Raw genomic sequence first — 21389 nt, 5'->3', positions numbered from 1 at the left:
TAGGTAATGCATATTTGCCTATAAACTATACTCCTTAAAGTTTATTAATTGTTAATTGATTTGTAGTATTTTGTCATTCATTGGACATGTAGTACAAAGGACAAATTTGGTAAAAAAATTCTAATTTCACTCCCTAAAACAATATTTTAATCATTTGGACTGAATTTGCAAAGGATTAGTAACCTCAGGGGAGGTTAGTGTAATTTTTCAAATCACAAGGGAGGTCAGTGCAAATGTCAGAAACCTCAGGGGAGGTTTCTGCAATTATCCCTTCTTTTTACGTCAATTCATATTCACATTTCGGTAGCTGGAAAGTCCTCCTCCCAAAGGGGTCTTTGATATGCTTGAGGAGTGTTTGTAAATTTTCTTTGGGTATCAATTGAGGAGGGTTCAAACTAGAAGTGGCAAAATGGATACATATGATTGATAAATGGTTTTAATTAAATGGATAGTGGATTAAATTGATCCAATCCTGTTAAAATCAATTAATAAATGAATCTAAATAGAAGCCATTTAAATGGGTGGTGTAAAACTATGATCAGCCATTTATCCATTCACTCTCCCAAGTCCTAAATTTAACATCCAAATATTTTTTTCCCAGAAAATTAAGATTCCGAGAGTTCTATGTTTAAATCAACTAAAAACCTTTGGGTAAAAGTACTATCAAATGCTTGTGCTTGTACTCTATTTCAATTCTTTGTAAAGTATATTCAAATTATTATCTCCAAGAAAATCTACCTACTATGGTCAGTTTAGCCTTTCATCATTACTTTAAATATCATCCTATAAAGTAATGAACAATTAAAAACTTGACCCCATTATTATAACTTTTGGGGTGAATAAATACAGCTTTACAGTGAAAAGAAGTGAAACTTTTAAGAAGCTATAACTTTTTAGAAAAGATTTAAGTTGAATTAATAGTTTCTTATCATACGCTATTTACCTTGATTCTAACATTATAACCTAGTCGAATGGAGAGTTTCTTATCCATTCTATGCCTTGATTCTAAGAATAGCTGGCATCAATCTTTCTTTAAAATTTTGAAAGAGTAAAACCATATTTGGGAAAGTATGTAAATACAAGAGGTACTCAATATTAGTATATGTATTTACTTGACAAATTAGATGTCTTTTTTTTTTTTTTTTTTTGGAAGGGATGGGTGGTAAAGTAAGAGGGATTGTAAGTGGGAGATCCCAAATTCAAGACCTTCCACTTACAAAAAAAAAAAAAGGTGTCATTAGGTATCTTAATCATTGTTGTGGGGACACTTGTTAGAAAATTCCTTCATATAAATAAAAGAATAAAAAAAATTACTTTGATACTATATGTTGCATTATCGCTTCTTTCTTACTTAAGAATGAGTAAATTTGCAGCCATTACTATATGAGACTTTAAAAAAAGAAAAGAAAAGAAAAGAAAAAGAGGAGAGACTAAAATATAATTTTGAAAAACGTCGAAGAAGTCTAGAAACTAGAAACGAAGAAAATGCAATCAACACAATCGGCAACTTAACACATGAGGAAGCTATGAAAGAAAGAATAGGTGGTCCTACAAAATTCAATTCCACTTTTCTATAATATTTGCAATTACAATGTGTATTTTCCCTTTTTTAAATTAAGTGGATATCTATGAATGCCATAGAGAATCCATTTGAATCCACGAACATAATTGGGTTTAGATGATTTTCATTTAAAATTATTGAATTTATATGGATCATTCAAATTCATTTAAGGTTGGTTTATATGGATGGATTGGTGGATATAGATTTGTTTTGCCACTTCTAGTTCGAACTATCATTTCATTGGATTATTTGGTCTAATTTATGTTTCTTGAGAGATGAAAAAAGGTCTTCGGTCTAAGCAATGGAGGATGTTTTTAGAACATTCTTAGTTAACCTTTGGTGCAATTTTCAACTTAAAAGTTCCTTGGGGGAAGATTTCATGAATTACTTCATTGTTTATCTTGTGATGTACATCTTTCGGATGTTTATTCACTCGTAGAGTCAGATGCTTCAGGTTAGAGTGTGACGGCCTCGCCTCCCCCTAAGCCGAACCAAAGGATTCGGCGGACCGCTTGCCCAACTCTCGCCAGGACTACGGAATCAAATCACATAAAATCCTGTACAACACGCGATAGAGCCCAAAGAAAACAAACAATCGGAGACTACTAATCCGGAAACACGATTACCAAACTATGTGGTACAATGGTACTTTGATTTAACACTACAATGGAAAGAAAATAAAAAAATGGAACGAAACATGGTCACGTCACAATTCGGCCAATATCTGGCCGGATTGGCGGCGGGGTTTAGGTCAGTGGCTAAAACTAAAACACATCCAAACTCCCCTGCAAATCCGGCCAAGTATCAGGCCAAGAACTGGCTAGATATACGGCCGGATTCTCTTGCAAACTTTCCCGCCAGAAATTTTCTTTCCTCTTTCAAGTGCTGCGCTCACTCGACCTTTCTAAAGGTTACATGAAAAGTTCACCAAAGCTATAGAAGCGTAACACCTCAATTGATTGCACTTAATAGACAAGATTAAATACTTATACATGTATTTACATCGGAGTCTTCAACATTTTAACTTGAAGTACAAGCCAAAGTGTTCATACTAATCAAAATACAATTAGGTTTCGGTTACAAAGGAGCTTAACAAAATAACATATACATTAGCTTGACCCTTTCTTCCAAAACTATGGTTTCAAAGTTTGTCCCCTGTAAGGAAAACAAAGAGAACGGGAAGGGCGTGAACTTACGCTCAATGAGGTACCAGAAGTATAAACAGTAAAGAATCATGTAACTTCATTTTCATCAATCATATACACACATCAGATAGAACAGGAAACAGTTAAACACAGTGATTCAAATCGAAAGGATACAGGTGGCTCTCAGGAGCCAAGTTCCCATTTGCTTCACCGGGGCTTGATCAAATAATAGTTGACACTCCGTCAACTTCCAAATAAAGTAACTAGTCCCGTCCAGTAGAACACCACTTTACACCAAAATCCGTCCAACAAACATACCTTTTACCGGGCCCGAACACCTCAACAGAAACAGAAGTGGTAATACTCGAGTATACCGAAAATCCAGAGTCTCTAATACCCAAAGATTTCCCAGAAACAGACTACCATGACTCGTTATCTAATCGACCAGGCTCTTGCAGGATCGACTCAAGTAACTTAGCCATAGGATTTGAGCTCAGAGGTCACAGAAGGGTCGTTGGATACAAGCCTCCAAACAACGTTAGAACAGATACAGATACAAATAACAGATTCAAATTCACACAGTAAATGATCACAAGGCAAGAGAACGAGTGTGATAAAGTACACCCTCGTCTCATTCAAAATAAACAGAGTTCATAGTCATTCAAGTCACAGATTTAACAGATTTCAAGTACATATAAACCTGTTATGAAACAAGTCATGCGAGTGGTACTCACCAATTCAAGCAAAGATAACTTCAAAAGTTTTCTTCCAAAGGATAGCTTTGATCACCGTCGCGTCCTTATAACAATCAAGATAAAACAATTATGGTTTTCCCCATCCACAAACCCAAGAAACAGAATGCACAAATGAGACTCAACTACAAGTCGTATGCCCAGTCAATTGAACCACTAGGGCAAAGAAATAACAATGTGGCTTTGGAGTAAAAAAGTAGCGGTTAGTCTTAATACATGAACTACCCTGGAACCCTTCATTTCTAGCCAAAATCAACCAAAGTTCAAAGGAATCAAGTAGCCCTAAAATTTTGGACAGTATGCCCCTTGTATTTACCTATTTTTCAGCCATTTATGGCTTTATTATTTTTCTCAATTCAGCCCCAAAATCGCACACAAATAATCTTACCACAATAGCCTTTCACTAGGCTCCAAAATTATCCAATTACAACACAAGTCTAATAATACAACCGGAAATCAGTTTTGAAGACAAAAGGCTAAACAGCAAATTTGACATCTTATAGCATTTTGGTCACAACTGGAGTTACGCTTATCGGTTTGGGGTACACTTTATGCTGTTTCGAAACTAAGATAGAGAACTACATTTCTTATGAAGACATCAATATCCAATTCGTGCATTTTAAGTATCAAAATGTGACATCTCTGAGAAAAACAGAAAACTGCCCGCAAAATAGTTCATTTGGCAGTCAAAGGTATTTTTGTCATTTCACATGCTACAGTACTCCGATTGAGCTAAAGTTTTGCAAGCAGCTAGATAACACAATTTTCTACAACTTTCATGTTTTGATCTAAGCCTGATTTGGCCTATAACAAGGACGAACATAGAGGTTAGTAACATGGCAGATTTGAAACCCTAATCTGAAATTTAGGTACACAAGCTGAAAATTCCTTTTGGCAAGGTAAACCAGCCCATAAAACCTCAATAATTCATATAGCAAAGCTATCAAAACATGAACAACTCTCAATCATCACATGTGATCAGAATTTTTACCATAAAACTAAAATTTACCATAAAACTATTTCAAACCATAAAATTTTCTCACAAAGCTACTAAAACTACAACCTTAAGACACCAAGTAGAGGGGAGTTGCTAGCCAAAGTTACCTTAAACCTTATGCAAAGAGGCTGCCAACACTTTATCTTCCCAAATCACTCCACAAAACCCCTTAACCTTCCTTAGAGATCAACTTTTATGGACTAGATTGCAAAACTAACGGTTGAAAGTCAAGATTTAAGCAAAGAATGGAGGGTGAAGTTGAAGCTTTGTTATCTTGTTCATTCCTCTCCATAAATTTCAGCCAAGACAATGAAAATGGAAAGAAATTGGGTCAAAATTTGGTTTAGTAAAGGTTAAGACAAGTCCAAGTCAAAGTCAAGGTCCAATGTTTCAAGAACAAATGGCATCCAAGGGTTAATCCTCATCTTGTTGTCTTTCAATGCTTAATCTATCTAGCTAACCTGTAATTATCTCTTAGCACCTTATAAAATAATACCCTTTTATGTAAAATTTGCCTAGTCGTAAAAAATTTATCGCATTTACTGCACTAACGGGTCCCACATCCAGGATACACTTCAAACTTAACATGAATTAACTTATACCAGGAAAATGATTTAAAAACTATACTCACTTATAAAAATATCTGAAAAATTAATATAACAAAGTAAAGTAAAGAAAATGCATGTGAAAAAATAAAATAAGTATAACCTAATTTTTCGGATTCTCACACTCTCTCCCCCTTAAAAGAATTTCACCCTCGAAATTCTCTCTTTTACTCACAAAAATGATTCTACTGTGAGTTCTTCTACCTTTCAAGAGCTTCTCCTCACTTATGCCCTAATCAAGTCAAGATGGTTCTCTAAAGTCACTCCGGCACTAAGAATCACTCTAATCGAAATTCAAAATATACACGAGATATCCTATCCAGTCACATTAACAAGTTAATACAAGTGCTTCCTTTGCCTCGAGCTCTGTGGAGAGGAAATAAATATTTTGGGGTAAACTAAAAGCTCAACGAGTGTCCAATAAAAATCAATAATCAAACAAGTTTCACAATAGTACATTTAGATGATGTCATGAATCAGTAATCAAATGGACGTTTGTTGCTCTTGTGAGTCAGAGAAATCATGGTACTTAAACATCCAACTCTCCAATAAAATCCAGTAACAATCAAGTAGTACAAGAGATCCATCGGTGCTCCCATATTCAAGTGAAGTGTCATTAAAGTGGAGACGTTGGTGTTAAACACAAGACTTCCAAGCACTCATCTAAGCCAAATCATTGCATGGCACATACGCAAGAAAATAGTGCAAGAAATAGTTCGCAAATGATTTTGGAAACAGTTTTGGAATTACTCACGAACCATAGCTCATGATCCTTATCCATCATAGATAGTTTCCTAGCTCTAGTCTAATTCCATAGATTTTAAAATCATCAAGTTCCTCTTACCTTGTGACATTCCAATTACAACTGAAACTACACTTATCGGATTGAAATGAATCTTATGGTGTTTTGAATCTAAGATATAGGCCTACACTACTTGGTCTCTTATCTCGGCCCTAGGTTCTCGATTTGGTCAGTCATTGATTTTCAATGACCTAATCCCGAGGTTGTCTAAACCCACACAGATGCCGAAGTATCATTTTCTTAGCTTTCTTTTCCATTATATATATCCTAGAGGATAAGGTTCAGTTGTGCATGAAGACACAGGTAGTCACTCAGGAATCCAAAATACATTTATCTGATATATCACAAAATAATTACATATGTAGTTTAAAATAGTCCATAGTAAAATCAAGTAGACACATAACAATTTGCACATTCATAGGAGAAACAAAATAGGCTTTCAAAACTAATGCGTTAAACATCTATAGCAACTATTAAAGTCCAAATCTAACCACAATCTATCAAAACCCTAGCTAAACTTTTATTGGATAAGTCCAAGATAGCATTCCTCATTCCAATCTCCTCAATCGGTTAAATTTCAAGTCAAGTACAAAAATCCTCCGTGCTCTGACCCTTGGCCATTATAACTTATCTTATAGATATTTATGATTTCTATTCACATCATAATACACCAGACTATATTCATTCCGAATTCACAAGTATTCTCTTAGGAAAAGTATTTAGTACTCAAGTACAAGAATCCAAAACTAAGAAAATTTACAACCCAAACCGTACGCTTCCGAGTGCAAATCAACAAGGTTCAAGATTTCTACCCGACATACATATCTATTTACCTCAAGTATCACGACAAAGGTTTCAAACCTCATACATTTCATGATTCATAGCTTATAATCAAAAGAGCACTCAGTTCTTTATAGTTATTCACGAAATCAGGACCATAACACCACTTGGTCCAAACTCACTCCGCGCAGAAACCACGCGAAACAGCTCTGATACCATCTATGACAGCCCCACCTCCCCCTAAGCCGAACCAAAGGGTTCGGCGGGCCGCTTGCCCAACTCTCGCCAGGACTACGGAATCAAATCACATAAACCCTGTACAACGCGCGATAGAGCCCAAAGAAAACAAACAATCGGAGACTACTAATCCGAAAATACGATTACCAAACTATGTGGTACAATGGTAATTCGATTAAACACTACAATGGAAAGAAAATAAAATAAAAAAAATGGAACGAAACATGGTCACGTCACAATCCGGTCAATATCTGGCCGGATTGGCGGTCGGATTCAGGTCAGTGGCTAAAACTAAAGCACATCCAAACTCCCCTGCAAATCTGGCTAAGTATCCGGCCAAGAATTGGCTAGATATATAGCCGGATTCTCTTGTAAACTTTCCCGCCAGAAATTTTCTTTTCTCCTTCAAATGCTGCGCTCATTCGACCTTTCTAAAGGTTACATGAAAAGTTCACCAAAGCCATAGAAGCGTAACACCACAGTTGATTGCACTTAATAGACAAGATTAAATACTTATACATGGATTTACATCGGAGTCTTCAACATTTTAACTTAAAGTACAAGGCAAAGTGTTCATACTAATCAAAATACAATTTGGGTTTCGATTACAAAGGAGATTAACAAAATAACATATACATTAGCTCGACCCTTTCTTCCAAAACCATGGTTTCAAAGTTTGCCCCCTGTAAGGAAAACAAAGAGAACGGGAAGGGGGTGAACTTACGCTCAATGAGGTACCAAAAGTATAAATAGTAAAGAATTATGTAACTTCATTTTCATCAATCACATACACACATCAGATAGAGCAGGAAACACTTAAACACAGTGATTCGAATCGAAAGGATACAGATGGCTCCCAAGAGCCAAATTCCCAATTGCTTCACCGGTGCTTGATCAAATAATAGTTGACACTACGTCAACTTCCAAATAAAGTAACCAGTCCCGTCCAGTAGAGCACCACTTTAAACCAAAATCCGTCCACCAAACATACCCCTTACCGGGCCCGAACACCTCAGCAGAAACAGAAGTGATAATACTCGAGTATACCAGAAATCCAGAGTCTCCAATACCCAAAGATTTTCCAGAAACAGACTACCGTGACTCATTATCTAATCAACCAGACCCTTGCCGGCTCGACTCGAGTAATTTAGCCATAAGATTTGGGCTCAGAGGTCACAGAAGGTTCGTTGGATACAAGCCTCCAAACGACGTCAGAACAGATACATATTCAAATTCACACAGTAAATGATCATAAGGCAATAGAACGTGTGACAGTCCCACCTCCCCCTAAGGCGAACCAAAGAGTTCGGCGGACCGTCTGTCCAGCTCTCGCCGGGACTTAGTTGTTCACTCAAACAAATCCGAAATAACACCACAAGAAAGAACAAAACAATGATCCAAAACTTAAAACCAAACTTATATACATTGATATCTTAAAAGGATGTACAACCGTCGAATGTACAGAGGTTCTCACTTCACCATACAACCAGCCCGTGCCAAGCATTAGGGCGAGAACCATTACAAAAAAAAATCAAGAGCTAGACCAAGCTAGTCTATACGGGCTCTCGTCCTTGCTCACCTTCCCCTGTTAAGAAAAACAAAACTAAAGGAATGAGCTGAAAGCTCAGTGAGGTTCCGAATACATAATCAAACAATCAATCCAATACATTAAACATAGAGTATCAATAATTCAAGAAACATTTACAATGGAAAGTGATAATAACACATTCATTAAAAGGATACGGGCTCACAGGGAGCCATGCTTTCGTTCGTTCATTCGTTCTCCTGACATTTCCCCTTATTCTTCCAATTGTTTGAAAATGCATTTTTGTAAGTAAAACCCTCGTTCGTTCGTTCGTTCGTTTCATCTCATTCACCCTCTCCTAGACGTTGGCCAGGCTCCACCAACCTACAAGGTAATACTCGAGTATACCAAATTCACCCAGAGTCACCATATCGCCCGACCCAATCCGCTTCTGGCTCGAGTCGATCGGTAACGAAGGGCAGGGCTCAGTTCAGCCAAAAGGCTTACATCATGTGCAACTAATGATTCAATCATTAAATCATTGAAAATTTTACATTTATTTAGGTCGAGTGCGATAAAGTACACACTCGCCTAGAAAACTCGTTTTGGAAATCCTTGAAAGCCCTTAACACATTATCAAATAATAACACAAGCCATGAAGTCCAGGAAAACATAGCAAACAGGGAACACTCACCTATTTATATGCAAAATAACGTGCAAAATATCCTTCCGGAGGTTACCCTCGGTCACTGATGAAACCTAAGATTATCGAGAAAGAATATTACAGTTCATCTAGCAAAACAAGTAAGTGAATTGAAGAAAATCCGACAAATAACAAGTAAAACATATAAAGATGACTTTCTAATGAAAAGAGGGTATTTGGTTCGGAGGATGGAAATAACTAGGGTTTCATAAACCAAACGCAAACCCAAACTAAAAAGGGTTATAGATTTTCCAACGAAAAACACTTGAACCAATGACAAGTCGGAATCCAACTAGATAGGCTAAGAAAGATTGTTTTTCGGAATCATTTATGGGGTTCAAAGTCAATATATATTCATGTAGGTATTATAGACTACATGTCTTGATGAAAATCATGTGAAAAGGAAGACAAAACTTCCTTACTTTCACACTTAAAATTTCACCTAGAAGTTGTTCACTTGTGGCCGAGAAAACCCCAATTCATACCTCTATATTTTAGTATGAAGTAGTAAATAAACATTTGAAGGTTCAAACGGAAAAGGTATCATGTTCTAAAATGGTAAAACGGTCACATTATTTGCCAAACAAAAATATACGAGTTCAAATAGAAACTTAGCCCTCGAATACCTTTTGAAAGTACCGATGAAATTTTCAATGAAGTATGTCCAGCTCGGCACAAAACATATTTGCAAAACCACTTTAACTCATTTACAAGACAAAAAAATAAACGGACAGCATTTCCCCTTAAATTTTCACTTTCACCCTATAATCAAATATACAAACTTACAAGAATCAACCATAATCACAAATTTGGTTTATAAACAATAAAACATGTCCAATTAGACCACAAGATCCTTCAATCCAAGCTAATTAGAAGCTTACAAGCCAACCATTAGCAAACCCTCAAATTAAACCCTAGAAACCGGAATTCATTCCCTCAAGTGTAAATTTTCTGCAAATGATCGCAATTAACGCATAAAAGCTTCAATTAACACCATTTTAATCCATCAATCCAAGACCAATCCATGACTATCATATAAAATCAGAAAAATTCCCAATATATCGAAAAATAGTCCAACTTGACCTAAAACCATGAAATCATTCATAATATAGCATGATTAACCCTTACAAATCACTAATTAACCAATATTGGCACCAAAAGAGAATTTCCTTAACAACTCACCTTATGAGTTCAAGAAAGGTAGAGACTTAGGGCTTCACTTCCAAAAATAACTCCACAATCACCTTCACCCTTCCTTAGCTAGCACTTGCACGGAGTAGTTTGAAAATCTATGGGTTAAAACTCAAGATTTAAGTAGAAGTTGAAGTTGGAAAATAGAGAGTTTTCTTTCTTTCTCTCAAAGCCACGGTTGGATGAGGAAGCAAAATGAAGATATTTTGGTAGCAAAACAGTATAAAAAGAGGAGAAAACAGGCGGTCAAAGTTGGTGGCCGCCTGTGCCACATCACAATCCGGCCGGAAAGCCGGCCGGATTCTTGGCCGGATTCAAGGCAGTAGCTAAACAAATTTTTTTCAAAACCCCTCAACAATCTGGCCAGCAATCCGGCCAAGAACTGGTTGGATTTGCGGCCGGATTCGGCCCTTTCCAAATTTCAGAAAATGTTTTCTTTCCAAGCGCGAACGTGACGCTCATCCGTTCTTCCAACAAGGAAATATACATAGATACATATAACCTCCCACAACTACACGTAATACACAAAAGCACACATTCATATATATGCAATGAAACCCTCCTAAGAAATGGATAGTGAATGGTTTTCTTTTCAATTTAAAAAGGACAATAAGAATAACTAAAATACGGAAACAAATGTGAAAATTTTAGGGTTCTCACACTCTCCCCCCCTTAAAGAAATTTCATCCTCAAAATTTTTCTTTTAACGGGATCCATCAAATTCTAAAGTAACCACTGGCTTGTACCTTCTACGTTCTTGGAAGAACCGAGGATCTTGATTCCAGTCCCTTCTCTATTTGACGGTCCAGGGTCGGTCAGGGTTGGCTGCTGGGTTCCTTTCTTTTCGCTCAATTGAATCAAGCAATTAGCAATCCGATGCTCGGCGCTCCCACAGCGCAGACATCTTCCCCCCTTTTTCCAACAACCCACTTCAATATGATTGGATTTTTTACAATAGCCACAAAATGGGAAATGAATTGAGGTTTGATCTCCTTGTGAGATACCTCTCAATGGTTCTTTTCCACTCGGGTCTCCTCCTGGAGTATCCTTCTTAAGTGTCTCCAAAATTTTCACATCACCTGCTCCACGACCTTTCTTAGCAAATGGCCTACCTCGCTTACCCTGTTCTGGCCTTTGACTCTCAAGAGATGCGCTCCTTTTCTTTGCATGGAAGGTCTTCACTTGTGGCCTTGCAATTTCTGTCCTTTGAGTTTTCTCTGGAACCCCCATAGAAGTAGTGCTTTGTGCTATTGCTAAGGCCTCCTCGGAAATCCCTTCGTATTTCCTTTTTAGCTCTAAGTTCTCGTGCAAGAGCTCAATTTTGTCTGAATACTCGTGCTTCCATCGGCCTTCCCAGTATGCGGCTAGTTTGTTTTGGACTTCTATTTCATCTCGAAGAACCGCGATTTCCTTATACATATCAACCCAATGTGCCATCTCACAGAGTTGCTGGAACTTAGATGATAGCTTGTCGGGCAAAACAATGGGTCATAATAAGTTCCTAGATACAAGTGGCACTCTCTGTTCTTGTTTTCGTTCAGCTGTTGTTTCCCTTTCTTCTCTTGGCTCTTGGTCTCGCTTATTTCCACGGCCACGACCATGTCCCCAACTACACCTTCCTTCCACATTATATTTATTTATTTTTTTTCCCTCTCTCTTTTCTTTTCTTTTTCTCCAAAAGGTATTTTAATGAATAAATGCAGTAAGGTGACAAAAGTAATCAAATTCTAGCATACCAAATACACAAATAGACATATACACACATAACACACCATATATCAAGAAAACAAATGGTCAAATACACCCATACATATCAAATTAGACAGATAATCATATACACAAATACTCAAACTCATGTCATGTCTTAATAATATAAGGGCAAATCAAAACAAAAGACGATATCGTTCCGGTCTCAGCTAAATAACCCCGTCCGGTCTCTCACGTCACTTACTATCCAAACGAAATGTCCATTGACCTCTTGTACTCGTTCTAGCCAGACAAAGTCTGTGCATGTTCCCAAAATGCAAATCTCAAATACTTAACACCGCTTCAACTCTGGAGTACTCGGGCACAAGAATCCGAAATAAGACAATTCACCTCTCAAGCTGGCCAGTCCCAAGAGTAAACCATCTATAATCGAAATTCCTCCCTGACGTACCTATCTATGGTTCTCAAATATCATAAGAAACATTTAAGGCCTATAACAAATCATGATTCATAACTTATGCTCAAACGAGCACTTAGCTCTTCCATACTTATTTACCACTCAGTCCAGACTCACTCCGCGCAGAGACCACGCGAAGCAGGCTCTGATACCAACTGTGACAACCCTACCTCCCCCTAAGGCGAACCAAAGGGTTCGGCGGACTGCCTGCCCAGCTCTCGTCGGGACTCAGTCATTCACTCAAACAAATCCGAAATAACACCACAAGAAAGAACAAAACAATGATCCAAAACTTAAAACCAACTTATATACATTGATATCTTAAAAGGAAGTACAACCGTCAAATGTACAGAAGTTCTCACTTCACTATACAACCAGCCCGTGCCAAGCACTAGGGCGAGAACCATTACAAAAAAAAAATCAAGAGCTAGACCAAGCTAGTCTATACGGGCTCTCGTCCTTGCTCGCCTTCCCCTGTTAAGAAAAACAAAACTAAAGGAATGAGCTAAAAGCTCAGTGAGGTTCCGAACACATAATCAAACAATCATCCAATACATTAAACATAGAGTATCAATAATTCAAGAAACATTTACAATGGAAAGCGATAATAATACATTCATTAAAAGGATACGGGCTCACAGGGAGCCATGCTTTCGTCCGTTCATTCGTTCTCCTGACATTTCCCCTTATTCCTCAAATTATTTGAAAATGCATTTTTGTAAGTAAAACCCTCATTCGTTCGTTCGTTCGTTTCATTTCATTCACCCCCTCCTGGACGTTGGCCAGGCTCCACCAACCTACAAGGTAATACTCGAGTATACCAAATTCACCCAGAGTCACCATATCGCCCGACCCAATCCGCTTCTGGCTCGAGTCGATCGGTAACGAAGGGCAGGGCTCAGTTCAGCCAAAAGGCTTACATCATGTGATTCAATCATTAAATCATTGAAAATTTTACATTTATTTAGGTCGAGTGCGATAAAGTACACACTCGCCTAGAAAACTCGTTTTGGAAATCCTTGCAAGCACTTAACACATTATCAAATAATAACACAAGCCATGAAGTCCAGGAAACCATAGCAAACAGGGAACACTCACCTATTTATATGCAAAATAACGTGCAAAATATCCTTCCGAAGGTTACCCTCGATCACCGATGAAACCTAAGATTATCGAGAAAGAATATTACAGTTCATCTAGCAAAACAAGTAAGTGAATTGAAGAAAATCCGACAAATAACAAGTAAAACGTATAAAGATGACTTTCTAATGAAAAGAGGGTATTTGGTTCGGGTGATGGAAATAACTAGGGTTTCATAAACCAAACGTAAACCCAAACTAAAAAGGGTTATAGATTTTCCAACAAAAAACACTTGAGCCAATGACAAGTCGGAATCCAACTAGATAGGCTAAAAAAGATTGTTTTTCGGAATCATTTATGGGGTTCAAAGTCAATATATATTCAAGTAGGTATTATAGACTACATGTCTTGATGAAAATCATGTGAAAAGGAGGACAAAACTTCCTTACTTTCACACTTAAAAATTTCACCAAGAAGTTGTTCACTTGTGGCCGAGAAAACCCCAATTCATACCTCTATATTTTAGTATGAAGTAGCAAATAAACATTTGAAGGTTCAAACGGAAAAGGTATCATGTTCTAAAATTGTAAAACGGTCACATTATTTGCCAAACGAAAATATACGAGTTCAAATAGAAACTTAGCCCTCGAATATCTTTTGAAAGAATCGATGAAATTTTCAATGAAGTATGTCCAGCTCGGCACAAAACATATTTGCAAAACCACTTTAACTCATTTACAAGACAATAAAATAAACGGACGGCATTTTCCCTTAAATTTTCACTTTCACCCTGTAATCAAATATACAAACTTACAAGAATCAACCATAATCACAAATTCGGTTTATAAACAATAAAACATTTCCAATTAGATCACAAGATCCTTCAATCCAAGCTAATTAGAAGCTTACAAGCCAACCATTAGCAAACCCCCAATTTAAACCCTAGAAACCGGAATTCATTCCCTCAAGTGTAAATTTTCCGCAAATGATCGCAATTAACGCATAAAAGTTTCAATTAACTCCATTTTAATCCATCAATGCAAGACCAATCCATGGCTATCATATAAAATCAGAAAAATTTCCATTAAATCAAAAAATAGTCCAACTTGACCTAAAACCATGAAATCATTCACAATATAGCATGATTAACCCTTACAAACCACTAATTAACCAATATTGGCACCAAAAGAGAATTTCCTTAACAACTGACCTTATGAGTTCAAGAAAGGTAGAGACTTAGGGCTTCACTTCCAAAAATAACTCCACAATCACCTTCACCCCTCCTTAGCTAGCACTTGCACGGAGTAGTTTGAAAATCTATGGGTTAAAACTCAAGATTTAAGTAGAAATTGAAGTTGGAAAATAGAGAGTTTTCTTTCTTTCTCTCAAAGCCACGGCTGGACACGGAAGCAAAATGAAGATATTTTGGTAGCAAAACAGTATAAAAAGAGAAGAAAACAGGCGGTCAAAGTTGGTGGCCGCCTGTGCCACGTCACAATCCGGCCGGAAATCTGGCCGGATTCTTGGCCAGATTCAAGGCAGTAGCTAAACAAATTTTTTTCAAAACCCCTCAACAATCCGGCCAGCAATCCGGCCAAGAACTGGCCGGATTTGCGGCCGGATTCGGCCCTTTCCAAATTTCAGAAAATGTTTTCTTTCCAAGCGCGAATGTGACGCTCATCCGTTCTTCCAACAAGGATATATACATAGATACATATAACCTCACACAACTACACGTAATACACAAAAGCACACGTTCATATATATGCAATGAAACCCTCCTAAGAAATGGATAGTGAATGGTTTTGTTTTCAATTTAAAAAGGACAATAAGAATAACTAAAATGCGGAAACAAATGTGAAAATTTTAAGGTTCTCGCAGAACGAGTGTGATAAAGTACACCCTCATCTCATTCAGAATAAACAGAGTTCATAGTCGTTCAAGTCACAGATTTAACATATTTCAAGTACAAATAAACCAGTTATGAAACAAGTCATGTGAGTGGTACTCACCAATTCAAGCAAAGATAACTTCAAAAGTTTTCTTCCAAAGGATAGCTTTGATCACCGTTGCGTCCTAATAACAATCAAGGTAAAACAATTATGGTTTTCCCCATCCACAAACCAAAAAACGGAATGCACAAATGAGCCTCGACCACAAGTCGTATGCCTAGTCAATTGAACCACTAGGGCAAAGAAATAACAATGTGGCTTTGGAGTAAAAAGGTAGTGGTTGGTCTTAATACATGAACAATCCTAGAACCCTTCATTTCTAGCCAAAATCAACCCAAGTTCAAAGGAATCAAGTAGCCCTAAAATTTTGGACAGCATGTCCCTTGTATTTACCTATTTTCCAGCCATTTATGGCTTCATTATTTTTCTCAATTCAGCCCCAAAATCACACACAAATAATCTTACCACAATAGCCTTTCACTAGGCTCCAAAATCATCCAATTACAACACAAGTCTAATAATATAACCAGAAATCAGTTTTGAAGACAAAAAGCTAAACAACAGATTTGACATCTTATAGTATTTTCGTCACAACTAGAGCTACGCTTATCGGTTTGGGGTACACTTTATGCTGTTTCGAAACTAAGACAGAGAACTACATTTCTTATGAAGACATCAACATCCTATTAGTGCATTTTAAATATCAAAATGTGACATTTCTGAGGTAAACAGAAAACCACCCGCAAAACAGTACATTTGATAGTCAAGGGTGTTTTTGTCATTTCACAAGCTACAATACTCCAATTGAACTAAACTTTTGCAGGCAGCTAGTTAACACCATTTTTTTACAACTTTCATGTTTTGATCTAAGCTTGATTTGGCCTCCAACATGGATGAACGTAGAGGTCAGTAACATGGCAGATTTAAAACCCTAATCTGAAATTTATGTACATAAGCTGAAAATTCCTTTAGGCAAGGTAAACCAGCCCATAAAACCTCAATAATTCATATAGCAAAGCTATCAAAACATGAACAACTCTCAAGCGTCACATGTGATCAGAATTTTCACCAGAAAACTAAAATTTACCATAAAACTATTTCAAACCATAAAATTTTCTCACAAAGCTACTAAAACTACAACCTTAAGACACCAATTTACACATAAATGAAGTAGAGGGGAGTTGCTAGCCAAAGTTACCTTAAACCTTAAGCAAAGAGGCTGCCAACACTTTGTCTTCCAAATCACTCTACAAAACCCCTTAAACTTCCTTAGAGATCCACTTTTATGGACTAGATTGCAAAACTAACGGTTGAAAGTCAAGATTTAAGCAAAGAATGGAGGATGAAGTTGAAGCTTTGCTCTCTTGTTCTTTCCTCTCCATAAATTTTGGCCAAGAAAATGAAAATGGAAAGAAATTGGGTCAAAATTTGGTTTAGTAAAGGTTAAGACAAGTCCAAATCAAAGTCAAGGTCCAATGTTTTAAGGACAAATGGCATCCAAGGGTTGATCCTCATGTTGTTGTCTTCTAATGATTAATCTATCTAACTAACTTCTAATTATCCCTTAGCACCTTATAAAATAATACCCCTTTATGTAAAATTCACCTAGTCGTCAAAAATTTATCGTATTTACCTCACTAGCGGGTCCCACGTTCATGATACACTTCAAATTTAACATGAATTAACTTATACCAGGAAAATGATTTAAAAACTATACTCACTTATAAAAATATCTAAAAAATTAATATAATAAAGTAAAGTAAGGAAAATGCATGCAAAAAAATAAATTAAATATAACCTAATTTTTCGGGTTCTCAAACTCTCTCTCTCTTAAAAGAATTTCGTTTTCAAAATTCTCTCTTTTACTTACAAAAATGATTCTACAGTGAGTTCTTCTACTTTTCAAGAGTTTCTCCTCACTCATGCCCTAATCAAGTCAAGATGGTTCTCGAAAGTCACTTAGACACTAAGAATCACTCTAATCGAAATTCAAAATATACACGATATATCCCATCCAGTCACATTAACAAGTTAATACAAGTGCTTCCTTTGCCTCGAGCTCTGTGGAGAGGAAATAAATATTTTGGGGTAAACTAAAAGCTCAATGAGTGTCCAATAAAAATCAATAATCAAACAAGTTTTACAATAGTACATTTAGATGATGTCATGAATCAGTAATCAAATGGACATTTGTTGCTCTTGTGGGTTAGAGAAATCATGGTACTTAAACATCCAACTCTCCAATAAAATCCAGTAACAGTCAAGCAGTACAAGAGAGCCATCGGTGCTCCCATATTCAAGTGAAGTGTTATTAAAGTGGAGACGTTGGTGTTAAACACAAGACTTCCAAGCACTCATCTGAGCCAAATCATTGCATGGCACATACGCAAGATAACAGTGCAGGAAATAGTTCGCAAATGAATTTGGAAACAGTTTTGGAATCACTTACCAACAACAACTCATGATCGTTATCCATCATGGATAGTTTCCTAGCTCTAGTTTAATTTCCTAGATTCTAAAATTATCAAATTCCTCTCACCTTGTGACATTCCAATTACAACTGAAGCTACACTTATCGGATTGAAACGAATCTTATGGTGTTTTGAAGCTAAGACATAGGCCTATACAACTTGGTCTCTTATCTCGGCCCAAGGTTCTCGATTTGGTTAGTCACAGATTTTCAATGACCTAATCCCGAGGTTGTCTAAACCCATACAAATGCTGAAGTATCATTTTCTTAGCTTTCTTTTCCATTATATATATCTTAGAGGATAAGGTTCAGTTGAGCATGTAGACACAGGTAGTCACTCAGGAATCCAAAATACATTTATCTGATATATCACAAGATAATTACATATGTAGTGTAAAGTAGTCCATAGTAAAATCAAGTTGACACATAACAATTTGCACATTCATAGGAGAAACAAAATAGGCTTTCAAAACTAACGCGTTAAACATCCATAGCAACTATTAAAGTCCAAATCTAACCACAATCTATCAAAACCCTAGCTAAACTTTTATTGGATAAGTCCAAGATAGCATTCCTCATTCCAATCTCCTCAATCGGTTAAATTTCAAGTCAAGTACAAAAATCCTCCGTGCTCTGACCCTTGGCCATTATAACTTATCTTCTAGATATTTATGATTTCTATTCACATCATAATATACCAGACTATATTCCTTCCGAATTCACAAGTATTCTCTTAGGAAAAGTATTTAGTACTCAAGTACAAGAATCCAAAACTAAGAGAATTTACAACCCAGGTCGTACGCTCCCGAGTGAAAATCAACAAGATTCAAGATTACTACTCGACGTACATATCTATTTACCACAAGTACCACGATAAAGGTTTCAAACCTCATACATTTCATGATTCATAGCTTATGTTCAAAAGAGCACTCAATTCTTTATACTTATTCACGGGGTCAGGACCATAACACCACTTGGCCCAAACTCGCTCCGCGCAGAGACCACGTGAAGCAGCTTTGATACCACCTGTGACGGCCCTACCTCCTCCTAAGCCGAACCAAAGGGTTTGGCGGATCGCTTGCCCAACTCTCGCCTAGATTACAGAATCAAATCACATAAACCCTATACAACGCGCGACAGAGGCCAAAGAAAACAAACAATCGGAGAATACTAATCCAGAAACACGATTACCAAACTATGTGGTACAATGGTAATTCGATTAAACACTACAATGGAAAGAAAATAAAAAAAAATGGAACGAAACATGGTCACGTCACAATCCGGCCAATATCTGGCCGGATTTCCGGCCAGATTAGCGGCCGGATTCAGGTCAGTGGCTAAAACTAAAACACATCCAAACTCCCCTGCAAATCCGGCCAAGTATCCGGCCAAGAATTGGCTGGATATACGGCCGGATTCTCTTGCAAACTTTCCCGCCAGAAATTTTCTTTTCTCGTTCAAATGCTGCGCTCACTCGACCTTTCTAAAGGTTACATGAAAATTTCACCAAAGCCATAGAAACGTAACACCTCAATTGATTGCAATTAATTGACAAGATTAAATACTTATAAATGTATTTACATCGGAGTCTTCAACATTTTAACTTGAAGTACAAGCCAAAGTGTTCATACTAATCAAAATACAATTTGGGTTTCAATTACAAAGGAGCTTAACAAAATAACATATAAATTAGCTCGACCCTTTCTTCCAAAACCATGATTTCAAAGTTTGTCCCCTGTAAGGAAAACAAAGAGAACAGGAAGGGGGTGAGTTTACGCTCAATTAAGTACATGAAGTATAAATAGTAAAGAATCATGTAACTTCATTTTCATCAATCATATACACACATCAGATAGAACAGGAAACAGTTAAACACAGTGATTCAAATCGAAAGGATACAGGTGGCTCTCAGGAGCTAAATTCCCATTTGCTTCACCGGAGTTTGATCAAATAATAGTTGACACTCCGTCAACTTCCAAATAAAGTAACCAGTCCTGTCCAGTAGAGCACCACTTTACACCAAAATCCATCCACCAAACATGCCCCTTACCGGGCTCGAACACCTCAACAGAAACAGAAGTGGTAATACTCGAGTATACCGGAAATCCAGAGCCTCCAATACCCAAAGATTTTCCAGAAACAGACTACCGTGACTCCTTATCTAATCGACCAGGCCCTTGCCGACTCGACTCGAGTAACTTAGCCACAAGATTTGAGCTCAGAGGTCACAGAAGGGTCGTTGGATACAAGCCTCCAAACGACGTCAGAACAGATACATATTCAAATTCACACAGTAAATGATCACAAGGCAATAGAACGAGTGTGATAAAGTACACCCTCGTCTCATTCAGAATAAACAGAGTTCATAGTCGTTCAAGTCACAGATTTAACATATTTCAAGTACAAATAAACCAGTTATGAAACAAGTCATGCGAGTGGTACTCACCAATTCAAGCAAAGATAACTTCAAAAGTTTTCTTCCATAGGATGGCTTTGATCACCGTTGCATCCTAATAACAATGAAGGCAAAACAATTATGGTTTTCCCCATCCACAAACCCAAAAAACGGAATGCACAAATGAGTTTCAACCACAAGTCGTATGCCTAGTCAATTGAACCACTAGGGCAAAGAAATAACAGTGTGGCTTTGGAGTAAAAAGGTAGCGGTTGGTCTTAATACATGAACAATCCTAGAACCCTTCATTTCTAGCCAAAATCAACCCAAGTTCAAAGGAATCAAGTAACCCTAAAATTTTGGACAGCATGCCCCTTATATTTACCTATTTTCTAGTCATTTATGACTTCATTATTTTTTTCAATTCAGCCCCAAAATCGCACTCAAATAATCTTACCACAATAACCTTTCACTAGGCTCCAAAATCATCCAATTACAACACAAGTCTAATAATATAACGGGAAATCAGTTTTGAAGACAAAAGGCTAAACAGCAGATTTGACATCTTATAGTATTTTGGTCACAACTAGAGTTACGCTTATCGGTTTGGGGTACACTTTATGCTGTTTCGAAACTAAGACAGAGAACTACATTTCTTATGAAGACATCAACATCCAATTCGTGCATTTTAAATATCAAAATGTGACATCTCTAAGGAAAACAGAAAACTACCCGCAAAACAGTACATTTGGTAGTCAATGGTATTTTTGTCATTTCACATGCTACAGTACTCCAATTGAACTAAACTTTTCTCACAAAGCTACTAAAATTACAACCTTAAGACACCAATTTACACATATGTGAAGTAGAGGGGAGTTGCTAGCCAAAGTTACCTTAAACCTTATGCAAAGAGGCTGCCAACACCTTATCTTTCCAAATCACTCCACAAAACCCTTTAACCTTCCTTAGAGATCCACTTTTATGGACTAGATTGCAAAACTAACGCTTGAAACTCAAGATTTAAGCAAAG

The sequence above is a fragment of the Coffea arabica genome, chromosome 7c (assembly GCF_036785885.1).
Source record: "Coffea arabica cultivar ET-39 chromosome 7c, Coffea Arabica ET-39 HiFi, whole genome shotgun sequence".
Lineage (NCBI taxonomy): Eukaryota > Viridiplantae > Streptophyta > Magnoliopsida > Gentianales > Rubiaceae > Coffea > Coffea arabica.
Note: the sequence above shows the minus strand (reverse complement) of the source record.